This window comes from Talpa occidentalis, unplaced genomic scaffold (assembly GCF_014898055.3).
Source record: "Talpa occidentalis isolate TD23 unplaced genomic scaffold, MPIMG_talOcc4v2.1 talOcc4.7, whole genome shotgun sequence".
In the NCBI taxonomy this organism is placed as follows: Eukaryota; Metazoa; Chordata; class Mammalia; order Eulipotyphla; family Talpidae; genus Talpa; species Talpa occidentalis.
This window is the reverse complement of record NW_023605083.1, coordinates 111,574,598-111,589,585: the sequence shown is the minus strand read 5'-3', so window position 1 is coordinate 111,589,585 and position 14,988 is coordinate 111,574,598. Positions and strand designations below refer to the sequence as shown.

The window sequence follows — 14,988 nt, the reverse complement described above, 5'->3', positions numbered from 1 at the left end:
TATCTGGGTGAGCTCTACTGTTTCAGCTGTGGCTGTGGACAATTCAGGTAGCACCTCTGTGCTTCAGGCTCCCTCATTTGGAAAATGGGGGTAATAGCACCAGCCACTCACTACCTTTCAAGTTGTTGACTGAGAGCTGTGTGAGGTGCAGAAAGAGGTCTGGTTGTGACATGAACTGGGGGAGGCTGCTGTCCTGTTTGCGTTCTCTGAGCACAGAGTCTGAACAGCATCGAAGATCAGGTCTACCCAAACGGTATAATCCTCTAACAGTATCTGGAGAATTTCTTCAACGAGGAACAAAATAAATACAGGAAACTGTGTTGGGAATGATTGGACCCTTTGTATGGAATGAGACCAACACAAGTACTCAACAGTTAAGCAGAAGGCCTGCGTCACATGGGATAATCCTGAAGGCCAAACCTCTGCTCTCCATCTCAGTGATGCTCCCGTGTCTGAAACAGACTCTGCCACACCTAATGGAGTCTTCTCCCCTGGGCCCAGCTGATATTTTTTGTCCTTGAGCTGCCCATTTCAGTCTCTGTGCCCTCTTTTGTTCTGGTTCTTTTCTGCTCTGTGCTGAGATGTCTACTTCCTGACCTTGAATATCAGTGGAGGGATATTAGTAGGTTTTGCATCTGCAACTGCTCAGAATTCCTGGTGTTGGTAAGTCTCAGCCACTCTTACAAAGGAGATGTTTTCCCTCTAATTCACCCCGGGGAATGCCTCTCCAGCCATTTATTAGTGTCAAGAAGGGCTTCTGTTCCTCTCTCTCCATCCCTGTTTACCTACTTTATGACTTCCTTTTACACTCGGGGCATTCCATCACTGTTGCCTCTGTGTTCTAGCACTTGCAGCGGGCCGATTTTTCATCTCCTCCATCCCTTTAGCAGAAAGAATTAGTGTCCAGATTGCATTCAGATGAGAGGATCTCCTGTTCCATGGAAATGTGGAGCATGAGGCTCCATTTGTCATCCTGCCCCCCAGTCAGAGGCAGCTGACCCGGGTGCTCCCAGTAACCTTTGCACACCCTGAACATGTAGGCTGCAAAAGTGCCCACATTTAAAAGTTTTATGCAAAAGAGAGCCAAGAAGTCCCAGATGCCTATCTTCTAGGGCTGCAAGGGATCCTGAAATTTTTAACTCTTTCTTTTTAAAAAGTTTAAACTTAAGAACAATGAATCCTGAAGAGATTAAGTGACTTATTATTATCACTTTTTTTGTTGCTGTTTTTGCTAATCTGTATCATTCTGTAATTTCAGTGCATTGTAGCTAGTGTTTATTTCCCAACTTTACTATACTTCATGATCCGCCTTTTAAGTTTAAAATAATTTCCTTTCAATACAGGGTTTAGGGATACCTCATTTGAATGAGGTGATACATGTTTTTAAAATAGTGAGTTCTGGGTACTACTCTTGACAGTAACACATGACTTACAGTGATCGAGTTTTTTGAGACAAAATTTTTTAATGCAAATAGAAAATAGCTCTATTCTGTCCCAAATAATTTATTTTTCTTATAATTTCTTAAGAAATCTTCCTGGCTAGATTATAGGATTTATTGTAAAAAGATTGCCATTGAGAAAATTCTCACTTCTCATTAGCCACTAAAATTTTTCTATTTGATAATATTTAAGAACTTGCAGTATGGAGGCCCCTGACTATTAGTTAACCTAAAGAGCTCATCCTGGGGAGTGTGGAGAAACTGGGCAGCTTGCTGCAGTCTAAGGATTTGTAATTGCTCATTGTCGGTGCTAAGCAGTGCTTCCTTGGGGACTCAGACTGGTGAAAAAATACAATTGGTAGGGAGGAAAGACTGATACAGGAGATCAAATTCTGTTTTTCTAAGCGGGTACTTGAAGAAAAAAGAAGACCACCATCATCCAGAGTCATGATTGTTTTTTGAAAGACAGAGTGCTTTAGGATAAAAACAGAGAATAGGATATAATCTCCACAGATTGCTTTTATGTTTTAACTTTGGAATATATATCTCCAAATAGGTTTTTGGAAACCACCAAATCTAGATTAATTAATCCAGGAGCCAGAGATATGAATTATAATTACAGATCTTACTTTAAAAAGATATGAGTTCAGGGCCTCCCTGGTGGCGCAGTGGTTGAGTGCTGGATTGCGAAGCTGCCCGCAGCCTCTGCAGCGCTGGTTCCATCCCCGGCTGCTCCCTGGCCACCGGAGGAGGGTCCCACATGGCGCGCAGACCTCTCCTGCCGCCCGCTGCTCCCCTCAGCAGTGTACTTTGGTCCTTCTGCCTGCTCTCTCCCTGTTCTGGCTCTGGTGAATTCTCTCACCCTCCCGCGCTTCTGCCTGTACCCAGTGCTTGTATAAATCAATCAATCAATTAATCAATCAATCTTGTATAAATAAATAAATAAATAAATCTTAAAAAAAAAAAAAGATATGAGTTCGATCCCCGGCCAGGGCTACAGACCCCTCTTGTCTTGCCCGCTGCTCCCCTCAGCAGTGTATTTCAGTAGATCCACCAGTTCTGCTCCCCACTCTGTCTCTGGTGAATCCTCTCATCCCTTATACCTCTGGCCCGCACTCCAGTTCTTCTATAAAAAAGATAAATAAGTAAATCTTTATAATAAATAACTAAATGAAATAAAAATGGAGGACCAAAATTCTTTCATTTGCATTGGTATGAACTAATGTGCATATCATGTGGCTCTATCAGAGTCACGATATCATTTATTAAGATTTTGTTAGAGAAACAGGAGTGTAATTGGTATGTCCAGGCACAGAGGCCTAGGTGAGACTTTGACTTTGCCACACTCCACAAATTACTTAGCCAGTTTCTTCCTTCCTCTTTAAAAGAAGGGTCTTTTTCACAGGATGTTGTATGAAATGAAATAATGAATCTGAAAACATTTAAAAAACTCTAAAGTGGTGTGTAGCTGTGAGATTTTGTCAGTATCTCTAAACTTTGTTGATTTTATCATTAATCAATACTTTGTCAAGTCTGTGTTAAACTGATGAAACATTAAAATACATTTTATGTAGGAGACTGCAGTATAGATCAGTACTGGACACAAAATAGGCATTTAATTGTGCTCATATCCCCTTACTCACTGAAAATCCATGTTTGACTCTCCAGGTAACATAATGCCAAACGTTTTACAATATAAGTGATAGTCAAACTCCAGTTATGGGTCTATGGTAATAATCTTTATGTTATGAACCCTTTCACCACAAATACACACCAGTTTTTCCCCTCACTTCTTTCTCTCTCTCCTCAGCGCCCTCTGCTGAGTACAAGTCTGTATTGATTCAGCAAATTTATCTGTTTTGAACTAAAAGATCACAATTTTTCCCGGCCTGTGGCCATGACTGATAAGCTTATCATTTTTATTACAACAGTAGGATCAATAGGATCCTGTCATATATAATTTTTATAATTGCTTTTAGCACTGCCCATATGCAGGAAGTATCTTTCCATGTCAATGGCTGAAACATCAGAAATGGTTCCAAAGGACTGCATTGTAAGGATGACCTCTGATATTCCTGCCTGTACATGTTGTCTGCTCCTAGTTTTTTTTCAGTCTTGTTTTCTAATTTTCCTTGTATGGCCCATATTCTCCATCAAGATATGTTAGAGCTAGAGCCAACATTTAATAATACTCCATAATTAATATTGGAGGCTAAAGATGATACACCAGTATTTCAGATCACAATACACTAACTTGTCAAACACTTCTGCCCCTTTCTATTTCCTGTGCTGCTTATTATTTTCCACTAAATGTGTTATAATATATGTCAGAAACAAAAGGTGAATATTTTTAAAATCTTTCTCTTGATATCATTTGAAAAGATATTTTAGCTACAAAATGAGAATTGACAGTCATGAGTATGAAACAATCTGGGGTCTGGAAATACTGGGTGACTACTGGAAATACATTTACCATGTTAATTCCCAATGAAGGAATGATTGGCTTATGGTATACAGAAGAAATGCAGTTAGTGAATTTTGAAGATAAACTTGAGAGTTCTTTCAAGATTCACAGAAAAATAATAAATGATTGAAAAAGGTAAGAAATGAGAAGGCTGAAAGATTTAGCCTATGCAAAATAGGAATCCCAGAACAGGAAATGGAATCAGAACACAGCAAAAATGAAAGCAAGGGAAGTTTTTGAGCTCACAAAATATTTGAATTTGAAGCTATGAAAGAATCACTGAAAAGAAAATGAAGCACATATGAGGTGTAGCCAAGCAAAATTCTTGACTGTGAAAGACAAATCAAACTTTCTCTAAGAATTGAGGTTTTTAAAAGAAAATGAATCTGTGAGCCAGAGAGACCCATAATTCTAGCTATTCCCCCTAAAACTAAATGCCAGTCCTCACAAAGTTTGAGGAGGAATCAAAATCAAGAGAACAGTGAATATAGAGTTCGAAAGACCAAAAGGGAGCAATGCAACCATACTTTTAAACCATTATGAAAATGTAAAATTATAATTATTTGAAGAGAAGATGCATGTTGTCAGCCACAAAATAATAATCCAGATTTTCATTCCAAAATAATTTAAGCAAATCAGGAAATAGCAAAGGTTAGTCAGAGGCAGTCTAAATTTACTATATTTTTTGTTTTACATAGGGGAAATCAGTGATAATTGTTTCTGTTCTTTATACAAAATATATATGTATTCAAAAAACCTAGCCAGTAGTAAGATTTTCTTTTGTTTTTTTCCCCTATTTTTGCAAGAACAGGTAGGAGGGTAGAAAGCAATGTAGGGAGGGTGCCCCGTAGACTATGGTCAAGGACTGTCAGTGCCTTAGTGGTGGGTATGGTGTGCTAAAATACTCTAAAGGGGTATGATCCTATACCTTTGAATCTTATATAGGTTGTAAACCGATATTACCTCAATAAAAAAAAAATGGCAGTTTAATATGTGCCATTCTCAACTGGTGTGAAATGGTATCTCATGGTAGTTTTGATTTGCATTTCCCTGATTAACAAGTGATGTTGAACATTTTTTCATATGTCTGTTGCCATTTGCATTTCCTCTTCAGAGAATTTCTTTTTAGCTCTTCTGCCCATTTTTTTTGCTGATTATATTCTTTGTTGTTGCTGAGTCTCATCAGCTCTTTTGCAGATTTTTGTGATCAGTCCTTTATCATTAGTGTTGGGTGCAAAAATGTTCTCCAGTTGGTGGGTTTCTCTTTGTTTTTGTTATTGTCTCTTTTGCTGTGCAGAAGCTCTTTAAATTTGATGTAGTCCCAGCTGTTGATCTTCTTTCCTATCACTGCTTTGGGTGATGTGTCTGTAAGATGTCTTTGATGTGCAAATCCCGTAGTGTTTCGCCTATATTTCCTTCTATTGTATTTTATGTTTCAGGTCTTATGTCTAGTTCTTTAATCCATTTTGAGTTGATTTTTGTGTATGGTGTGAGGTTAGTGGTCAAGCTTCATTCTTTTGCATGTAGCGACCCAGTTTTTCCCAGCACCATTTATTGAACAAACTTTCTTTGCTCAAAATGCATAGTCTTTGTTCTCCTTTGTCAAAGATTAGTTGACCATAAAATCTGTGGGTTTATTTCTGGATTTTTCTATTCGATTCCATTGGTCTGTATGTCTGTTCTTGTTCCAATCCATGCAGTTTTGGATGATTATGGCTTTGTAGTATAGTTTTTGAAGTAAACTGGGAGTGTGATGATCCATTTCCTTCTGGCGAGGAAAAAGGAAGAAAAAAGGAAAATCTTGTGCACTGTGGTAGGAGTGCAAACTGGTCCAACCACTATGGAGAGCTGTGTGGAGTTTTTGGAGCTCACTAAATATTTGAATTTGAGCTTGAAAGAATATGAAAAGAAAATGAAGCACTATGAGGTGTAGCCAAGCAAAATTCTTGACTGTGAAAGAAAATCAAACTTTCTCTAAGAATTGAGGTTTTTAAAAGAAAATGAATTGTGAGCCAGAGAGACCCATAATTCTAGCTATTCCCCTAAAACTAAATGCCAAATGCCTCACAAAGTTTGAGGAGGAATCAAAATCAAGAGAACAGTGAATATAGAGTTCGAAAGACCAAAAGGGAGCAATGCAACCATACTTTTAAACCATTATGAAAATGTAAAATTATAATTATTTGAAGAGAAGATGCATGTTGTCAGCCACAAAAATAATAATCCAGATTTTCATTCCAAAATAATTTAAGCAAATCAGGAAATAGCAAAGGTTAGTCAGAGGCAGTCTAAATTTACTATATTTTTTGTTTTACATAGGGGAAATCAGTGATAATTGTTTCTGTTCTTTATACAAATATATATGTGTATTCAAAAAACCTAGCCAGTTAGTAAGATTTTCTTTTGTTTTTTTCCCCTATTTTTGCAAGACAGGTAGGGGAGGGTAGAAAGCAATGTAGGGAGGGTGCCCCGTAGACTATGGTCAAGGACTGTCAGTGCCTTAGTGGTGGGTATGGTGTGCTAAAATACTCTAAAGGGGTATGATCCTATACCTTTGAATCTTATATAGGTTGTAAACCGATATTACCACAATAAAAAAAAAATGGCAGTTTAAAAAAAGATAGGGATGACTCTTTATATTGTTCCAGAAGTTCTAGTATGGTGATAATTCACTTTTATTGTTAGCAATTGAATCTTTCCCCCTCGTAAACACTTTTTCAGAGCCCCAACAAAAGCGTAGCTCTCACTTGTGAAGCAGGCATGTGGGATACAGACCTCTACCTGATAGTTTATCTTCCCTGCCACAACACAGCCAGTGGTATCTCCTCAGACATTTTAAAAACCACTGTTCCAGGAAAAATAATAACATGGAAAAAACAGTAAGGATAGCTGTTATAATACCTCCAATGTATTTATCTACACACACACCATATGATTGTCTATGTAGAAAACTGAGAACAACTTAAACTCTAATGGAACTAACAAAAGAATTTAGTAGGATGGCCTGTGTATAGATACACACACACACACATCCATAGACAGTTTATATATGAATAGATACTATATATGTATATCTGAAATTTAGATATATGTAGGCCAACAGAATTCTTATATGAATTCACTCAATAGATATTCACATGCCAGGCAGATATGCTAACAGGGACACAGTGGCCAGGAGATGGACAGGCCCTGCATGGAGCTTAAGCTCTGCTGGGGGAGACAATTAACTAATGACAGATCAAGATCAGTGCTGGAAAGCAAATAGCATTTATTTATTATTTCCCATTGTTTTGCTCCTGCCCACACTGGGGTGCAGACACAATCACCAGTGGCAATCCATTTTACACAGGGCAAAAAGCAAAAGGCTCAGAGCAAATAAGAGAGACTAAGGAATGGGATTAGCTGCCCGCTAAAGGATGAAGGGTGGAGAGTGTGGGCACAGAGCAGTGCCAGATGCATTTCTGAGTTGAGGAAAACCTGGGCATGACCCAAAGACTGAAGAGCAGCAGCCAGGAGCCTGGAGTGACAGGATGAGCAGCAGCCAGGAGCCTGGAGAAGAAGGGGAAGGTGATGCAGGAAGGGAGGTCAAAAGGCTCAGGACTCTGTAGGTGAGGGTAAGACGGGTTGAGTGTTACTTAAAGCGACCTGTGAAGCCAGTGAGAGGTTGTCAGGAGAGGCGTGACAGGATTGACTCAGCATTTTAATGCAGCTCTCAAGGGTGAACAGCAGGGAGATCAAATGCTTAGTCTCTAGGCAGCTGGAGCCCTCGCGTGGAGGCTTCCGCTAGAGTAGGCAGCACAGACAGAAAGAAGCCAACAAACACCAGCTTTGTGGGAAGCAGAAGGAGCAGAAGTGTTGACAAATTATTTATGGGGGTTGAAGGAGATTTTCACACTCCCAAACAACTCTGATGCACACAGGATCCTGGTGAGGGGGCAAGTCCAGGGGACCCCAGAGTTCTTTTCCCAAGTGGAATGAGCCTAGTCACCTAGAGTGTAGTCTCCCAGAGGAGGACGGCCAGGCTTTCAATGAGGACTTCACTGTGAGCAAGGATTCCAGGTGTTCAGGAAAATGGCACTGATGTGTGCCTTGATTAGCATGATTAACGTGAGAGCGCAGATCTGCAGTCTGGGGATCACAGCCCAGGTGAAATCCTAGCCCTCATGCTGAACTCGGATCCCCTGCGACACTGAGTCAGGGCAGCGGAAGGGACTTTGTAATTCAATACATCCAGTTAGTCTCTGGAATCCCCTTACTGGAAGAAAGGTGGATGATGACTTTATTCTGTGATCCCGTCCAGGATTCAAACAAACCCAGGTTTGTGAACTGGCCATGTAAATTTCATATAAAATATGTCTTAATAGGCAAAAGTCTAATCTCTTTCCTAATATCTGATTTGCACATCTTATAAAGGTCACTGCAGGGGAAGGTGCAGCACTTATTTTGTTTTTATTAGCAGACAAAATATCTTAGGGACCCTCCGTCTTTAGGATCTGTGACAACATAGTTGAACTAACTGAATAACCCAGTTATTATCCAAAGTTTTATCTCTTTGTGATTCAGTTCTCTTATCCATACAATAGAAGTGGTGGAGTAGATAGTATGCAACACATATAAAATAATTTCTGTAATTGTGTAATTGTATTCATGTGGATGGAAAGCCAAGTATAGAGTTGTTATGGCATAATAGCATAAAAGCTTGTACTTAGCAAAGATTCAGAAATTGCCTGTAATTTATTCTTTCATCCATGAATCACTTGTTTCATAAATATTGATCAATCATCAATAAATATTTATCAAACAAATATGCATATGAAAACATGAATAAGATAATAAACTAAAGGTAATAGCTCAGTCCTTTTCAGCAATAGGTGCTTTAGTCTTATGGCTAGAATGTCCATGACCTGTCAGACATGAAGTTCACTGCTAGATCCTGCATCAGCAGTCAGTGACCCAGACCAGAGAACAGGCTCTAAAAGCCAACAGAACTTGCTGCAAGCTCAGCTCTGCCTGTGACCTACTTATGTGATCTGGGACAAGTTATTCATTTCTCTAAACTTCACTTTCTTCATATAAAATCTAGAAATTATAATAGAACTGTTGTCAAGAGTCTAAGTATAAAGAATAAATGAAAATACTTAACATAGTTTCTGGTTCCCAATGAATACTTGGCAAGCTTAAATTGTTATTTACTGGCTTACAGGTTATTATTTTATTAACTTTGGAACCCTGTAATAGCCTTATAACCCTCTATTGTGTCTCAATTGCCTTAGGAAAAAAACAAAAACAAAAACAAAAAAGCCCCTCTTGTCTATTTTAATAGGAACAGACATCCAGTAGTACAAATTGATGCACTTAAATAGATTTGAGGCCTCCCTGGTGGTGTAGGCGTTGAGTCTGGGTACTATCAACTCTGTTGATCCACTGCCAGGTTGCTAACCCACATGGCACAGCAGACCTCTCCTGTTTCACCCACTGCTCCCCTCAGCAGTGTATTTTAGTCAATCTGCCTGTTCTGTTCCCCACTCTGTCTCTGGTGAATCCTCTCACCCCCTGCACCTCTAGTCTTCTACAAATAAATAGATCATTAAAAAAATAAAAATAAACTGATTTGGATAGCCATTGAAAGGGATTAAAATCAATTTAGAGATACCTATTGAGACAATATATTCTATTAGTATTCATTTTCACTCTATATGGAGTTTTTATTTGTATTTTCTGTTTAGTCCTCTCAGCAAATTCTTGCAATAGGTATTATTTTTATATCACTATGGAGAAAACATATTTTAAAAATTAAAGTGATTTGCCCAGGTCTTAAAGCAATTAGTACTCAGATCTTTTTATTGCAAAATTAGTTTTTTATGGCCACACTCTGTCTTGGGAATCCACAAACCACATAGCTCTGTACTGTAAAAAAATCTCCAAGGAAAGTGAGAAGCTCTATTTCATTCCCTTCTCAGATGCTTGATGACTACTAACTTTTATTAGTAAATAAGAACAGATATATATTTCATCCCCCAAATAAAAAGGAAAAAAAAAAAAACAATGATCACAACAGATAATCCATAATCTCTATGAAAAGTTAGTCATTTGTGAACATTCATTCATCCATCATAATATTCTAGAATGGTGTTTTTCTTCTGTTGACTGTGAGTAGTAAGTGCCTACTCCCCATCTATGTGTTGGGTTTTAATAATAGTATGTATTTGGATAAGAGTTCTTAATTTTTAATATAGATAACAATCTTTTTTATGGTTTGTGTTGCTTTATGTCTTAAGACATAACTATTTTTTTTTTTTTGGAACTTTTAGGCCATAAAGGTTTATTTACCTGTGCATTATCTTCTATAAATCTCAACATTTAACCTTACACAATTAGTTGTTTTATATACGTGAAATTTATATTAGTGGGTGATAAAATATAGCAATCTCATGTTTTCATAAAGATACCTCATCATTTCAACACCATTGTTTAAACACAGTCATTTCAAAACCATTATCCATTCTCTCGCATGCTGTGTTTCAAAATGCATGTGGATTCATTTCTTGGTAGAAAGCTTTTCCAAAGTATTATTATTATTATTATTATTATTTTCCTAGAAATGGGTCTTTATCACACCATTTTCTTTGTTATAAATCCTAATATCTGAGGGCCTCCCCGGTGGCGCAGCGGTTGAGTGCTGGGTTACGGAGCTGCCCGCAGCCTCTGCAGCGCCGGTTTGATCCCTGGCTGCTCTCTGGCCACCAGAGGAGGGGCCGCCATGGCGCCAGACCTCCCCTGCCAACCACCTCTCCCCTCAGCAATGTGCTTCGGTCCTTCTGCCTGTTTTGCTCCCCGCTCTGGCTCTGGTAAATTCTCTCACCCTCCCGTGCTTCTGACTGTACCCAGTGCATGTACAAACAAAACAAACAAACAAACAAATAAATAAAACATGCCTCTATTAAAAAAAAATCCTAGTATCTGATAAGGCAGCATTCTTTTTTCCTTCCTACTTTCAAAAATTACTTTTTTAAATTGCTTGCCCCTTATACCTTTCCTGTGAATTTTAGAATTGATGTTAAGTTTGTTGAACACCTTTAATGATTTTTATTCAAGTCTTATTTGGATTAATAGTTTCAATCAATTGGAAGGTCATCTTAAAAGTATTAAATATCCTAATCTAAAAATAGTCTGTCGGTGAGTAAAAATCACAAAAAGTAAAAGCTTTCTAGGTATTTTAAGCAGAAATGAATTTGGTGCAGGGAATTAACTGCTGACTAGCTTCCTGGAATAAAAGCATGTATTTGTTTTGTTTGTAGTTTTAAATATATAGGGGTAGGGGTTGAATATTTTTTCTTTTCTTTTCTTTAGTTTTTGCATTGCCATCAGAGAGTGGTATAGATTTTTTATGTTTGTTGAAGCATCTTTTCTAGCTTTACAGGAGTATCAATTTTAATGAATGTTTTATGAATATTTGCAGATAAAATATGTGTCCTATTTATTGACTTGGGTTTCAGTAAATGCCCTTAAGATCCAGCACATGGTTATATGATTAAGTCTTTCATATCTTTATCAATTTTTATCTGCTTGATCAATCTACTTAGAATAGAGCAGCAAAATGTTCAATGATTGCAAATTAGGTGATTTCTCCCTGTATTGATGACAATTTTTGCCTTATATATTTGATTATGTTGTGAAATGACTCTAAATGTAACCATCCAGAATTCCTAAAGAGTTGTGATTTTTATCATTATTTCTTCTTAATAATTTTTTCCTTGCCTTAAAGTCTATTTTGTCTGACATTTTAGAGCCACACCACCTTTTATTTGTCTGGGGTTTATATTTTCCATTGCTGTATACTAAGAATTTTTGTATAATTCTATTTTGTGATGTCTCCTATAAACACATATAGCAGGATTTTCTCAAAATGTCTTTTTGGAATAATTTCCATACATAGAAAAGTTGAAGGAATAGAACAAAAATATTCCTACACTTCACCTAACAGTCACTATTTCATTCTTTTTAATTGTTGCAGAACAAATATTTTGTTCTTTCTTTTAAGTGTCTAATTTAATGACGATTTTTCATTTGTAGAGCTCTATTTGATTCTTTTTCAAATTCATTTCTCTTTTTCTGAATGTTCTATTTCAAGACCTTTCCCTTCATCATAAATATATATTAAATAATTACTCTCATATTATCCTATTATCTGTAGTTTTGGGTTCTGATGGTCCTGTTTATACATCTGCTAACTCTCTCACCTGGAGAGTTGATTTCTCAGGTTTTTGTAACTCAACTTTTGTATATGCATCTCTGTGGGTGTTGTTCTTTCTTGGGTAAGTCCATGTGTCCTAGTTGTGAAAGTGTTCCTACTTTGACTCTGGCAGGAGACCAGAGGTTTCAATGGTCTTAGATCAGATTTTGTGTTCAGTTATCTCCTGGTGACTTCCATGCAGTGAAAAACACACACAATTAGATCCCATCTCTTCTTAGGCTTTGGACGTGGGTTCTCCTAGTTGTCTTTTATCTTTTGACCTAAGACCACAGGAAAAGCATGACTTTCTTTGATCTTCGTGATCCATGGGCTAGGAATTTTCTGGTTTTCTTGGAATGGAAGGAGTAGCTAGCTCTTGGAGGATCCAGGCTTCATAAGAAGTCAGTTCCTGGTCCAGGTCCCCCGAGCTGTGGCCCAGGGCCACGTCTTCAATCCATGTGTAAGTATTAGAAATCCAACCCCCTTTTACACCCCACTTTGAGTGTCTGTCAGGATTTTAGAGAGCCCCAAATAAAACATTCTCTCTTCCCTACCTGTGTTCTGAATAAATTTAGAGACAGATGTTAAATTTAGACATTTTGCCCCTAGTACAATAAAGCAGTTTATCGAACAAAGGGAAGGTTGTCGGCAGCAGGAGAATTATAACACTGTGTCTATAACCAAACTTGCTCTCCAGGCATAGGCAGCATTGGAAAATCTCAATTCTGGCAGCAAATCCTGCCATCTTGAGTTTACTGTATAATCTAGGCAAATGAGAAGGTGTATTTTCTATAGCAGACATGCCAAGAAGGAGGACATGGAAGGGAGTGTTGCAGATGTGCCACATAGCCCAGTCTTCCAAACTCATCACCCATTTTAATCACCCCTCTTCTCCTGAGGAGTCAGTGAATGAGTGAGGCTAAGGGTAGTTCTCTAATGAAGTTCCCCCACAGACAAACCTGGAATGTAGGGGATAGGGTGGGGTGTAGTCACCCCCTTCTAAAGTTATGCAGGTGCTTATGCCTTCCTATCTGCAATCTGGAGAGTACCCCTTCTTTATTTTCAGCTAAACTATATTTGGTACATTTTTATCTGGCATTTCTATGTTTGAGGTCAGGAGCTTCAGCTACCATATTGCTGGAAGTTTCTCTGGAGAGTTTTTCACAAGGGAAGCAATCTTGTTTGGTCAAGTCCTAAAGAATAGGTCTTTCTAGGCCTCTTTCCAAGCCTTTTCTAGACCTCTGAGCTTATAAATATACAAAATATAAATATACAAATATACAAAATATAAGTATTCAAAATAAAAACTATTTTCTAACATGATTCTATCCTTCATTAACTATAATAAAATAAAAATGGGTGTAAATTTGAACATATCAAATATATATTTACCTTCTGAGTTTAGTAGGTAAATACTTTTAAACACATGCAATAAGTACAATTTAAATTTCCTGTCTCTTATCTTGCCTTATGCCGTTTATACTCACATTTGTCTTGGTTTTTATAATGATCAAACTTCATCAAAGCAATAAAGTTTAAAGGAGATTATAAAAACAGGAAAGTAGTTCTCTAATCTTTTGTGTGTTTAAGGAACTATTACAACACTCCTTCCATCCTCATAAACCAGTATAGCAATAAATCAATAATGTAACTCTGCTGCCAAAGGCGATCTTAAATTCTCTTTTTGGAAATTGAGATAAAGGTAGTGTGCCATCAACTTCAATACATTCTTTCAAGTACTCTAGGAGAAACATTTTGATATACTAATGCAAAACATGTTCTGTGGTTCATGTAGTTACCTCCTTAATTCTAACTGGCTGCACAATTCTCACCCCAGTTTACAGATTAAGAAACAAAGGTTTCCAGAATTTATTGGAACCCATGTGGGGTGACACTGATTTGATCTTTAAGCTTACTATTTTATTCAAAGCTATATACAGTCTGCTGGTAGAAAAAAACACCCACTGGACCTGAAGAAACAAAGAGATCTTTGAATTGCACAAAGATCTAAATTATGCAAGCTGCAGAAATCCTGGGTGAATACAATGCAACCTTTCAGATCATTTTCTACCCTCCTGGGTGGCAAATTACCTTTTAGATCCACAATGGATTAGCTTCGTTAACCTATTTGTGCCAGGGACTTCTTTGGACTTCTGGTGAATCCTTTGAATGCCATCTCAGAATAATGGTTTAAATGCATAACCGAAAAAATAGAAATAATATTCAAATACAGTTCTATTATCTGGCCCCTGAATTTTTATGCATTTTCGCTTTGCCCACTTCATCTCCCAAGTCTACCAAATCACTCAAAGATTTTCCCCACCAGATTCATAGGAGGTAACGGAGGCATCTCAGCCAGTTTTGTGAGAAAGTTTGGGGAAATAGAGATAGGGAAGAGTGAGATGGGGCTGCTGTGCTGGTATTTCTTTCTTTCTTTTTTTTAAAGATTTATTTATGCATACAAGAGCTGGGGTACAGGCCAGAGATGCGGGGGGTGGGAGGATTCACCAGAGACAGAGTGGGGAGCAGAACAGGCACATTGACTGAAATACACTGCTGAGGGGAGCAGCCGGTGAGACAGGAGAGGTCTGCTGCGCCATGTGGGGAGCTCCTAGTGCAGTGCTTAACCCCTTGCGCCACCAGGGAGGCCTGTGCAGGTATTTCTGAGATGACATTAATGCCTTCCTCATCCTTTCTCTTCCTTCTGGATGCCTCCCCACCTCTCTCACCCCCCTCTCTAATTTTTTCTAGTTTTACTTTTTCTTTGCCCTACCCCCATCCCTCGGTCAGCCCCGCCCACTTTTCTGGTTTCCCCACTCTGGCTCCTCCTACCCCCCAAGTCCCGCCCCCTC

At 38.2% G+C, this 14,988-nt stretch overlaps 1 protein-coding gene across 1 annotated transcript in view; it reads left to right on the top strand.

Annotated features, from left to right (window-relative positions):
• Nucleotides 1-14,988, top strand: part of ANKFN1 (ankyrin repeat and fibronectin type III domain containing 1) — a 577,395-nt gene that overhangs the window by 33,236 nt on the left and 529,171 nt on the right. The window lies entirely within an intron of this gene.